General features: G+C 38.7%; 1 protein-coding gene across 2 annotated transcripts in view; it reads left to right on the top strand.

Annotated features, from left to right (window-relative positions):
- dy (transmembrane protein dusky) overlaps positions 1-13,850 on the top strand; it is an 84,618-nt gene that overhangs the window by 33,177 nt on the left and 37,591 nt on the right. The gene's annotated exons all lie outside the window — the stretch shown is intronic.

The following is a 13,850-nucleotide window of genomic DNA, read 5'->3' as shown; positions in this document are numbered from 1 at the left end:
CTCCCATATAAAGGTACCATTTGATTTCAGGTATTTTGACGTTTTTATCTACAAATTAGTTGTCAGAAAACTTCTCTACCGAAAAGCAGACAAACCAGAGTATATCGTGGCAGCTGACGATGAATGCTATTCAAACCTGCCTGACAGGCTACGGATCTAGGGGCACCGCATAGCTTACTAGAGTTGTACAAATTGAACTACACACAGAGAAGAGATATTGTTGGAACAATCATATTCTAAGAGCAAAATAGTGTATTTTAAAAAACTGAAAATATATATTGTTGTTTCAACCATATATTTTTTTATTAGGAAACATGATGACACAAAATATATTGTTGCACCAACAATACCTATTTTAAGAATTTTAAAAAACACTTTTTTGCTCTTAGAATATGATTGTTCCAACAAAATTTTTTCTCTGCGTGTACCTAGTTCACTATCTAGTTCAACGGACACCGGTCGTTTATTTAAAAAAATGCGTATACGTAATATCTCACGTTAGTTTGTATGATGTTACTCATACGTTTTTGAACTAGGACAGTGAACTAGGTCATTGAATTGCCCAACTCTATAGCTTACACCAAACCGACCTATCACTTTATATGTGGCCATCAAGGTTTCTTTGTCGGCACCCATGTGGTGACGGATAGGGACCTGAGGACTTGTTCCTACAGCTCAGGTTGTCGCAGATAGCTATGGCATGCGCAGACGGCATGAATATGCTTTCGAATGTGAACCCTAGAATCTTGGGGTAGATGATGCTCGGAATTCTGCTACTATCGACGATGACATTCAACCCAGTGCTCGCTCGCCTCTACAGTCCGTATGGTGAACAAAGTGGCCATAGATTTAGTGACTGACATTTGCATATTTCTAGCACGGAAAAAGGCAGTAAGTCAAATATAAGTTCAGCCTTTCACAAATGACATCAAGGAAAGTACCTGGTGCCAATATTGTCCAATAATCGGTATATCTTACGATCTCAATGACGTCTACAGGGGGAGAATACTGGAGAAGTACCGGCCAAACAGTTCCGGAGATATAACCACACCTTGAGGCACTGCCTGTTTTATTCTACAAGGGTTGGACTTCTAAATTCCACGTACGACTGGCGACCAATCATAGTTTTTTTAATAAATCAACAAAGTCTTCACCCACGGCGTGTTCTGGTTGAGTCCTCGAGTTATATGTGTGGATATGGCGTTCAGCGTGCTGTGCTGCGGATTGAAGCCTCAAGGGTCTTTGGTACGGGTGACAAAAGTGAAATCGGTCTATACGATTCATCTTTACTGGCATCCTTGTCTGACTTCATTAGCGGGACCACCTTGATTTTCAACACTTCGGGAACGATGTGGGTGGCTAGCGACAGTTTGAGAACTTTAGTGGTATACTCGACGCTAGGTTTTTCAGCCTTACCATAGAGTTTTCTCCAAGACTCAACGTTTTGGACAATTTAGCGTTCCTGATAACATTCGCACACCATTTGTTGTGTTTGCCTCCTCGGCAGGTAGAGATGTAATGCGCCGCAGTACTCTTCTCTTCGCCCTGCCACATCGAATTGTTTAACAAACGGTCGATTAAATAATTTGTGCACATCTTCGGATCAGTCAGCGTAATGTTGCCAAATGTGATCATTCTTCTTCCAGGGTTCGAGCGTGACCTAACTTTGCCCCCAATTCACTTATTCCTGCACCAAAGTTGCAACACTTCAACTGATTTAGCCGCTTATGCTCACCTAGACCAACTTGTTAACATCCAGTGTCAGCTCCCGGATCCTGGGGTCACTGGAGTGGGCTCGACGAAGCTCATCGCGCTCATTAGCTAATTCCGTCGCCTCGACTCGGAAATTTGGTCACACTTCGTGCGGTGATGATGTTTCGGAACGTCCTCTCCGCGACCGCAAAATCAGCAGGATTGGGTAAATCTACGAGGCCGGGATTAGTGAATTCTCAGAACTAGACCAATTAGCTTTCTCATGATTAATGATAGTGCGGCGTTCAGAAGTGATGACATTGGATGGTATGTTGATAAAGGCAATTATGGGGAAATGGTCTGACCCAACAACGGTTGCTAAGTGACGTCATTTGCCAGGTGACATAATGGTTATAACTGCCGAACTGATGCACTCTCCCCAATTTTAAATAGGGGCGCCCTCATTGACCATGTAAAACGTATATCAATAAATCTGTTCAGCCAGCGCTATACCCCTCTTGTCATTTCCGAGAACCGAATGCCATAATTCATGATGAGCATTAAAGTCCCCCAAGGTCAGTAGGTTATGATCAAAAGATGGCTTATTTTAGGCCTTTAAGCAGGAATACAGCTCGGCAGTTCCACTCGTTACTGCTAAAGCGTGGTAGGTCTGTTTTGAATTTGAGTGCAACAGAAAAACTAGTCCCCAATTCCACTTCTGGTGCCATCCTTCCTCATTTGTAAGCTGCTGTTGTTGTTTAGCTTGGTTTCCTGCACCGCCGCGACCTTGTGTTCTTCCGACTCATGAAATCTTCTATTTCCTCGATTTTACCTCGGAGTCCACTGCAATTAAATTGTAAAAAGGATTAATTTTCAGGGATTTGAACAACAACGACTGGGGTTATGTGTTACGTGTGCGGCTGCATTTGGGGGGTGCAGGGAAATAGCGTATTCTGATGACGATGACAACTCACTGGGACTGTGTGACAGACTGAGCACATATAAATTGGTCCTGGGGTTTCGTCCGTCCCTGCATGAAATAAACTAATCTGGTCCAGGCATTCCGGGATATGCTACTCACAACACAGAAAAAGGATACAAATACAAAGTTTAAAGTAAAGTTTATTTCTGAACCAAAACAGAGTAAATGTCAATGTTATAAACCCCTGGAAGTCTAAATAACAATTTTTAGTAATTTCGGTAGGATATTGATGTTACAACCTTCAGAACTACGAAAATCGGGAAGTACCGTTCTATGGGGCTATATGAAGGCGTGGAGCTATACCTACAAATTTCAGGTGGAAAGTTTTATACCATCAACAAAGACTAAACACCAAGCCATTTTGTTGTGATATTGAGGCCGCAACCTTTAAAATACCGAAAATTGTGAGGTACCGTTCTATGGGGGCTATATGAAGTTGTGGATCTGTACCGACAATTTTCTGGGGGAAGGTTTTATACCCACGACGGAGACCAAATGCCACGTATCAGCCATTTCGGTCGAATATTCAGGTCACAACCTTCAAAATACGAAAAATCGGGAGGTACCGTTCTATGGGGGCTATGTGATGGCGTGGCCGACAAATTTCTAGGGAAAGTTTTATACCCCCAGCGAAGACTAAGTACCAAATTTCTGCCATTTCGGTATGATAATGAGGCTAAAAACCTACAAAATACCGAAGATCGGGTGATACCGTTCTATGGGGCTATATCAAAACATGGACCGATATAGCCCACTTACATTACCAAACATCCTAGGTGTAATAGAAACTTCTATAACAAATTACAAAGCTCTATCTTAAAAATTACGTACTGTATCTTGGTTTCAACAGACGGATGGAGGTACCGTAAGGAGATGACCGTCATGGGCCTTTTTAGAATATAAACAAAATTTGGACAAATTCTTAGGAGATCCAAAAGTTGGACCAAACTAGTTGCCCGTTCAAGATATACCTATTTAGTGACATTTTTAAATATTGGGAGGAAGTACCGGAAGTTGTGGTCAGACATTGTCCATTTTCGAACTGAAACTATGTATAGACAAAATATGACGAAGGCCAAATTTTTGACCAAATCGGTTAAGCAGTTCGCGAGTTACCGTGCTCTCCAGCCACTACAAATGGTGCCATAGGGCTTTTCCTACACGTTTCGGGTTGTTTTCTGAAGAATTATGGACTTGCCCCTGAAAAAATTTTGGCGGCGTAATGGAGGCAGGGAATGCATTTTGCTTCAAAAAATAATGAAAAATCAAAGTGATTCGAGAGCAATTCTTAAAGTAAAGTTATCCGAAATTATGTGTGGGAGGTACCCGAAGGAGTGGACAAATATAGTTCATATTCGAACCTGATCTATATCTGGTAGATATATTAGGAAGTGTAAAGTATGGTCTCTCCCTTTAATAGTTATTGTGCGCACAATTTTTCCGAACATTTTGTAACTTTTGTGGGTGAGGTACCTGAATGAGTGGACTGATATGGCTTATATTCGAAATTAAACTAAGTTAGGACAAAAAAATTACGTAGGTCCAAATTTGGAATGAATCGGCAGATCCGTTAGAGAGTTATCTTGCGCTCCAACACCTACATACGAAGTCGTAGAGGTTTTTAGCACCTTTCCGGCTATTTTCTCAGGTAGTCTGTTCTTGCCCCTGATGTAACTTGTACAGTCATATGTGGGAAAGTGAATACAAGTTGTTACAACAAAAATCAAACGAATTCGAGAGCAGGTCCTTAACTGAACTTTTCCAACATTTTGTGTGGTAGGTACCCGAAGGAGTGAACCGATTGAGTCCATATTGGAATCTAAGGGCCATTATTACATGCTTCTTTTACTATTGGATGCATATTAAAGCAAAATAAACCAATTTGTCGCCATTAAAAACAAAATTTTCACATTAAAAATTAATGCCAAGAAGGTCCTCCTTAAAATCTGTTCATCACTTTTAACTTAAAGTTAACCGGAACGCTATAAATCTGTTCGAAAATCCAAACTATAACAAAAGAAGACTTATAATAATGGGGATAAGTCTGGTAGAAGTTTCATGATGTGAAATATATGGACCGATTTGGTTGCTCCCTTCAAGGGTTATCGTGCGCACAAATTTTGGGGGAGGTACCGGAAGGAGTGGACCAATATAAACCCATAAACGAAGTTTGGGCAAAATATTACGAAAGCCAAATTTTGGAGCGAATTAGTTGATCCGTTCAGGTGTTATCATGCGCTCCAGTCAGACAGACGGATGGACATGGCTAATGCAATTCCAAATTGTCTGAAACGGATTTCGTCCAAACATACTTGGGGTCTAAAACCATTATTACGTTGAGGCACATTTTGCATGTATGAAAGTGTATATACCCTCATTAGCATAAATGCTGAGGGTATAAATATAAAACGAACTGTTTTTCTTGAGTCTTTCCAAGCATTTGATGAAAAGTGAAAATAATGTGGATTGGGAATTTACCAGATCTAAAACCACATTGCTATAAACCGATCATTACCTTTAATTAGTGAAAAAGCGATGGCGAAGAGACTTATAAACCTGTACGTGAATGATATGGTCATATCTCTTGTTTTACAAGGACTTTGCATACTCAAGTTCCAACTATCGGGCATGAGCTGCTCTTATCAGCACTGTCGCCTCCGGTCTTAAACAACCCGCCAATTAAACCATCGATTATGTTTTTTCAAGGATAGCAGCTCTCTAGGTGATACCAAAAGGATGTCAGTGTTCACTTAATGTGAAACAGGTGTAAAATGGATGGATGGAGACAGAAGCAACTTATCTAAGTTTTAATCCTCCAAATATCAATTCAATATGCCGTAAGCACTTATTCATACTAATTATTAATTATTTCCTTTTTTAAATTCCTAAATGCTACTAAAATTAAAAATTCCATAACACCTCAAAATGTAATTCCTTAAAATAATCTGCCATAAAAAATAATTAAATTTCAAAAATAATTTGACCGCATAATTTATAACATCACGAATAGAAAATAAAATACCATTTTGTTGGCACATTTTGCCAACGTTAAAAAACTGACCTTAAAGGGTATCCAAGCACTTTTCGCCATCCTCATCATACATTCATTCGGTCAGTCAGTCAGAGCCAGAGCCAGCTAGTTAGCCAACAAAATTTATCAAAAAAATATTTTACCCATCATAATAACCTCAACTCCTTGACGTTGAAATGGCTTTCATTTGCATTTTATATTAGAAAGAAAAATGCCAACATTATTGTTGTGATGACTTAGTGGTTGGTTGGCTGGCCGGCTGACTTCGTATTTTCTAATGCAAACATTTTTGTTCGAAAAAGTTCATTAACTTTTCAACAATAATGACACAATTTTCCAGTCATTGTGTTGTTAGGCCATGCGCCGCTCTTTAACCACCAATATGTTTTTTTTTTCTTGTGATGGAAATCATGTTGGCAACTTCTGTGTGTCTGTATGTATGTACGATGTTGGGATTTCTACTTGTTTTTTTTTTGTGCAACAGCAAAAATGTTGCCGTCATACAGCAAAACATCATCTTCATCGTGTATAAGTGTAACCCTTGGTTACACATTTAGCATTCTGCAACTCATTAAGGAAACGAAATTTCACTTTTTATGAGACTCTTCACAAGCAGCCAGTCAGTCAGTCATCCAGCCAGCCAGGCAGCCACCTAGTCTGCCTGGCATCCCGGCAACCAACAACTTCGTTATCAACAACATCAGAAAAAAAAGAAAAAAGCAAAAGCTCTACCATGACTAACTAACTCTTCCTTAATGTTTTCCATTTCGTTAGGAGGATAATGATGTTGACGCTATGTTGCAACGCTAAAGAGATGATTCAGACACCGCACTTCTATTGCCGCTGCATTTGTTGCTGCTGCTACTGCAGCTGATGGCAAAATCTTTGATAAACATAACTTTTCATTTCTTTTCCTTGGCTGGTTGGTGGTACACCATAACTTTTGACCTCTTGGCGACTCGGTTCTGTTTGGCCAAAATCCCACCAAAACCAGTTAGTGTGAGATTTTTACAAGTTAGCGTTTTTTTCTTGTGTAGAAAATTATATTGGTTTGTTGGGATCTGATTAGGAATTTGCGGAATTATTGTAGAGTATTGCAGAAGAATCTAACGATGAGTAGATTGAAGATATAGTAAACATGTGGGGAACGGCTTAGCTTCCAAAGGGCTGAGCTTTTTATATCATACACCTGGACTTGCATGTATGTCGACTCATGCAGAATTCAGAGAAATAAAGGAAATGTTATGTTATTGTAAAGAAATGTCAAAGTTCCCATCAGGTACAAATGCGTGTGACGTCATGATAGCTCTCTATGACCCCTAAAATTTGACAAATAAGTTGAACACATATCTATATTAGGGTGGGGCGATTTGTGTGGAAGCAAAAAAACCTTAATGAGCCCTTCGCGTTTCTGATTCCTGGGATTGAACTGAGCAAAAAAGTCCACTGGACCATATATCTACCGTGAAAATCGAGCCTCCCGATTTTGACTTTAAGTTATTTATTGACGTTTTTTAGATATTTTGGCATATAACAGCCAAACCATTGAGATTTTCGATCCAACACAAATACAAAAATTGTAGCCAAGACAGTAATTAAGAACTCTCTAATACATCGCGAGAGCATTGGAACGATCCTTCAGGCAGTTTTCGCCTTGAGAAGGTGCAAACTTTTCGAAAAATGTCGATAAATGACACTGTGCTATAAAAGTTGACCAGAAAAATATTCAAGTGTTCTAATGCAAATCTATATCGTGTTGGGATCCATGGACAACGACAATGCCTGTAGTTCGTTGGGGTCACTTCGTTTTATTTTTGTATAACGGTAAAAGTGGTGAAAATCTGGGTTTCTAACATTTTCAAATTTAAACGGGCATATCTTATTTTTCCAACAACGGATTTCTTTTGATCCTTCTTCCTCTTAAAGGGGTGAATAATGTCTTTTGAATAAGCTATTATTTTTTTAAATCGGTTAGCAAATGACTAAGTTATAGTGGTTTATGTCTGAAAACCCCCACAAAAAAACCTATAAAGGAATATCTCATAATTTTCAAAAATATAATGTTTTTTTGTTTTGTTCAATATTTATTTTGAAAATATGAGAAATTCCTTTATAGGTTTTTTGTGGGGGATTTCAGACATAAACCACTATAACTTAGTCATTTGTTAACCGATTTAAAACAATAATAGCTTATTCAAAAGACATTATTCACCCCTTTAAGAGGAAGAAGGATCAAAAGAAATCCGTTGTTGGAAAAATAAGATATGCCCGTTTAAATTTGAAAATGTTAGAAACCCAGATTTTCACCACTTTTACCGTTATAAAAAAATAAAACGAAGTGACCCCAACGAACTACAGGCATTGTCGTTGTCCATGGATCCCAACACGATATAGATTTGCATTAGAACACTTGAATATTTTTCTGGTCAACTTTTATAGCACAGTGTCATTTATCGACATTTTTCGAAAAGTTTGCACCTTCTCAAGGCGAAAACTGCCTGAAGGATCGTTCCAATGCTTTCGCGATGTATTAGAGAGTTCTTAATTACTGTCTTGGCTACAATTTTTGTATTTGTGTTGGATCGAAAATCTCAATGGTTTGGCTGTTATATGCCAAAATATCTAAAAAACGTCAATAAATAACTTAAAGTTAAAATCGGGAGGCTCGATTTTCACGGTAGATATATGGTCCAGTGGACTTTTTTGCTCAGTTCAATCCCAGGAATCAGAAACGCGAAGGGCTCAATAAGGTTTTAAAATCGCCCCTGCCTAATCTATATATATAAAAAAGGATGATGTTAGTTACTACGCTTATAACTCAAGAACGGCTGAACAGATTTTGACAATTCGCACCAATTCGGAATGGTGTCACGGCAGAAAAGGATAAAAGCTAAAAAAACCGCGAAAATCTGCGAAAATTTTGCAAAAAAAAAATTGACACCTTTCTATGTAGCTTCGTGTTAGGAATATACCGTGACACTTTTTTTCACCAACAGTCAGGGTCCATTGTACTACTCTGTTTTGTCAATTTCTAGAAGTTGTATAGACATTTTTTATTAACAATCAAATCGATTTTCATTTATTTTTAAGCGTCTTTTTAGAAAACTAACAGCGAAAACTTTGTTAAAAAGAGAGAGTTTAGAGTTTGTAGAGATTAGTAGGGACTTCGGTCAGATTCCGATTAAAAAGATGAAGATGAAAACGCTGGAAATGGTTTCCACAATTTTGGGGAAAAAAATACAAAATCTACAAAATTGGTGGGTTATTTGAAAAATCTAGAGCTCAGAGGTAATTTAATTGGAAATGAGGTTGTGGCATATATAGTAACATGGGGAGGGTGTGCCACGTTTTGGTCAAAAATTTCCAAAAGTTTTTTCAAATATTATTTTTGGAAAAAATATAAGCATATCTTGGCTATAAGTTTTGATATATAAATGTTTATAATTTTGATTTTAAAATATAATTTTTGAGAATTTACAAAATGTCTAAAAATTGGCCAAGCCGCCCCGCCCCACCCAAGGGACAGCTTTGTCACCGACGTGGATATCTACGCCAAGGGACTCTAAATATTCATTTTCCATACTTCTTCCTAAAATATCAAAATTTTACAATAAAGGGACGTTTTATCTATTGAAAAATCAAAAATTATACTAAAATTGACAACAAGAAACAGATCCTAGAATTCAATTGAAGTTGGTATGTTGAATTTCGATACAAAAGATATAATAGTATTACGTCGATACGATACATTTAGCATAATATTTGATTTTGATTTCACATAGTGTGGTATATCTATAACATAAACAATATAAGTTAATCCCGAAAATTTTTTCAAATTAGCTCACCCCATCCCATCCTGGCATAGGCGCCCCTGGCAACCTGTTCATAATATGAATAATCTTGGCATTTATAATTTTTTTTAATACAAATTAATTGTATTTCTATTCTGTAGGAGTTGTCTTTTAACGGTATAAAATGTATTTTGGATATCACCTAAGGCAAACCAGATGTAACAAAATATACCTACAATTAACTTTTTTCGCAATACCCTGAAAACACAATACTGCCTGCATCCTCAATCATATATTTGATACAAATGCCAGCTTTTGGAATATGATAGATCTTCGCTAAACTCACAATTTTCCTTCAACGGTACTTTTGTAGCATTTGTAGTTTTTAAGAAAATCTGCGGTGGCAAAGCCGCCCCATATTACCATACATATGTATACTTTTGAACCGTAAGTAAAAACATCTTCGAAAGATCAACCGATTTATGTCGTATAAAATTTGAGCAGTACCAGATATATATTTTTACCCCCACTGAAAATTAGTTTAGTTCCCGCAGAACTGGAACGCAATTGCAAATACATACGTATGTATGTATATCGAAAAAGTATGATATTCAAAATTGAAAAGAAACAGGTAAGAAAGTATCAGTCAGCTGTTCCCTTAACCTTTGACCAAAACAAAAAAGTAAACTCAAGTTTAAACAGCGAGTTTAAACCAAGTTTGGAAAAAATTGTTGAAAAATTTGAGAGTTATCCTTCATACTAGCAGTTTAAGCATATGCCGACAGGGTGTCATGGACTTACTCCGGAAAAAATTTTACCGTTGTAATAGGAATCGTGAAAACAACCTTCTGCAAAAAAATCAAATAGATCCGAGAAGAGTCCTCAAAGTCCACTTTCCCCAAATTTTGTGTGGGAGGTACCCGAAGAACTGGACCGACCGGACTGGGTGAAATAATACGATGTACAAAGTTTGTACCAATCAGAAACTCCCTGAGAGAGTTATCTTCAGGATTTGGTTTCTTGGAGTTTTTAGGCCAGTATCTCAGGAAGTATGGACGGCTGAAACAAATTGCAAAACTATCCGATAGAAGCTTCTAAACTTCATTTATGGTGTGTGATAGGTACACGAAGGAGTAGATTGATATGGTCCATATTCAAACCCGATCTATATCCGGAAGGGGTAATACGATTTGCAAAGTTTGGACCAAATGGATTGCGCCCTTTTGTGGGGGAGGTACCCGAAGGAATGGACCAATATGGGCCAACTAAGTTTGGGCAAGGTTTTTCGAAGTTCAAAATTCGGTTCGGTTGATCCGTTCGAGAGTTATCGTGCACACCAGCCAGACACACCAGCCAGTAGGAGGTACTGATAAGAAGAAAACCATCGATTATGAAACGAATAGGGGAGTTACTATACTACTTTGTTTCAAATGTGTGTCGCAAAATATGTTATTTGCTTAATAAATATATCTTAGTCCCGATTTACAGTTGCCCAATTGTCAGTTTATGGGACAGAGATTCGAGTAAAATAGAAGCACTTTGCCTCTCAGTAGCCTCTTTCTTCGACAAACTGACAATTATAGAAAGTACAATTGTCTAATGGGCATCTGCGTCAAAGATCGTCCTAAATAGTTCAAAACAAAGAAATATTTGCAATTGAACTTGACAACAAAGCCATCGACTTCAGTAATAATTCTAACTGACCGCGAGACGAAGTTCGCCGGGTCCCCTAGTACTTTATATTTTATGAAATGTTGAAATATATTTATGTTCAAGTTCACAACCTGCACATTTTTATTTGTTCTCTGGGATTGAACATGCGAACTTCTGATGTTTAACTGAACACGTTGTGCACTCTTGCAAAAATTAGGGGATGTTTAAAAGTTCTTTTTTTCTAAATTAAAAAGTGTTTGCAGACAGTAAGCGGTTTTGTAGTTGGACATACACACCACAGGCTAAAATAGAATAAGAAGCTATTGTTCTTCCGCTGCATTAGTATAAATACCACTCAACCCTGCCTGAGATACCTGTTGATATAGAGGTTCTCTTTGCACCTCCCACTCTAGTTCATGAAGATATCTTCGGACCTGCCATAACCAATCTGTTAAACATGACAGATGACCGAATGCCTATTGGTCCATGCTTGGAGAGAGAAGAACCCCGGGCCATGGATTTGTACTGTTTACTAGATCCGGATAATGTCGGTGAGATGAAATTAATGCAGGGAATGGGTGTACTTCCGAGGCTGTTCTAGTCCTAGCCGCCTCCAGGACTACTGCGATATGAGTTATGTTGCTGCGCCAGAACATCTTCCTTCGTGTCTCAACTTCGTCGTCGGATTAATCGCCGTCTTCGCAGTATCCCCAACAAACAACAAACATAACATCTAACACCACATGTTGTTGTTTAGCGCCCTGTTCTCCGCAACATAGTCAGCGAAATTGTGGACTTTATGAGTAAGAGAAACATTGTGGTCGAGGCGATCTAGAAAACTAAGCCCACCGTCGCCTTCAGAATGCATCATTTCGAAGGTTACAATGTTTTGGGAAAGGATCCTGCAAGAAGCGGATTATCGGGACTTCTTTTCGTTATACACAAATCTGTTCAGTATAGACCTATCTCACTTAAGTTTGATGCTATTAAACCATACATTGTATGGGGATTGTCGTATAGTGTGGCATGACCAATGTGGTACAGCACAGGCCTACCAAATTGATGTCTCCACATTTTGCACGGTGAATGAAGACCCTCCTAAGAAAATAAATGCACATTGTCTCAGCTCCCTTCACATAGCACCCGGTCTAATAAATGACGTGGCCCAGGCCAATCTCATCGTCTCCTTTAACAGACCACCAGACTCCATAACCTCCGACTTTTTTTAACAGTTGAAAAACTTATTGGCAAGTGTTAGGAGAATTTACCCCGCTTCAGAGAGCTGCCTATTTCCCCCAGAAACTCACCGGTATGTAGCTGGTCGAAATGAGACCACAGCAGAGGCGACGGCACTAGCAACTGAGCGTGATGAGCTTCATCGTACGTGCCTCGAAGACCCAAGAGATAGGAAAGTTACCCTTGAAGTCAACAGGCTAATAGGCGAGCATAAGTGTTAAAAGTAGATATATCACCTGAAGTAATGCAACAACATTGGTACAGGATTGATTAAATTGCGGGCAAGGGTTAAATCGCCTTCGAATCTGGAAAAGAATGAATGAATGGAACGGCTGTTTCTTTCAATGGTGTGACAGATCGTGTTTTTTAACCGGCAATTTATAAAGTAACCCGAGAGTTATAGGACGAAAAGCAGCCCTCTCAACCGAGGAGGTACCGCCAAAATTTACTATGAGCGATGTTGTAGATGTCCTCGAAAACCAGGAAGCATTCAAAGCATTGGGCCATCACGATTTGTCAATGGTGACGCTTAAGCAACTTGATGAACACGGGGTTGAGTATAACACAAGTCTCTTCAATCTATCGTTAGCCAACCATATTACACCAGAAGCCTAGAAAGTTGGCAGGGTAATCATGCTACAAAAGCCAGGTAGCGATGCCAGAAGAGGACCGTTTTCCCTCCTGTCGCCAGTAGCGAAGATTCTAGAGGAACTACTACTCCCTTGAAAATGAACAGTACAACAACAACATTACACGTCATATTTACAGATATCAGTAGAGGACTGAACCTGAATAGGCCTTGCAACCGAGGGAGTTCCCCAAGGCAGGTGATATCTTCGCAACTATTTAATTTCGAAAATGTCACAGTCTACAGGCGGCATAGAGATCGATGACTGTACAATAGGGCGGCTCAAAAAACGACAATATTTTTTTTTTTGAAACGCCTACCCCCTAAATTTTTTCTATTTGATCCAAAACGCTTATACTCGTATATGAAATTTTATGGCGATCGGTTAACACACAACAATGAACTGGTACAAAATTTTCCTCGATTGGGCCATAAATGCGGATTTTAGAAAATTTTTGTTAAAATGCTCCATTGGCCCCATACAAATTTCTATGGAAACAAAGATCCCTCTGGTGGCACGAGTTAATGTTAAACGATCGCCATAAAATTTCAAATATAAGGTTTTTGGATGGAATGGAAAAAAATTTGGGAGAAGGCGTTTCAAAAAAACCTTTGTCGTTTTTTGGTCCGCCTTACTGTACAATCTTGGCGTCAGGTCCTAATGCTGATGACATAGTAGGTTTACTGTCCAAATAGCTGACTTAGTGCAGTACTTCCACCTGAGGAATATGAAAATATCCGCCGAACCCCCTGAACATATTGTTCGATGGTATGTATCATGATTCCAACCACTAACAACCCTAACATATGTGTGACATTCGACAACATGTTTAAGTG

This window comes from Musca autumnalis, unplaced genomic scaffold, assembly GCF_047663935.1.
Source record: "Musca autumnalis isolate F117 unplaced genomic scaffold, ASM4766393v1 scaffold_3, whole genome shotgun sequence".
Classification (NCBI taxonomy): domain Eukaryota; kingdom Metazoa; phylum Arthropoda; class Insecta; order Diptera; family Muscidae; genus Musca; species Musca autumnalis.
This window is presented reverse-complemented; position numbering and strand designations above follow the sequence as displayed.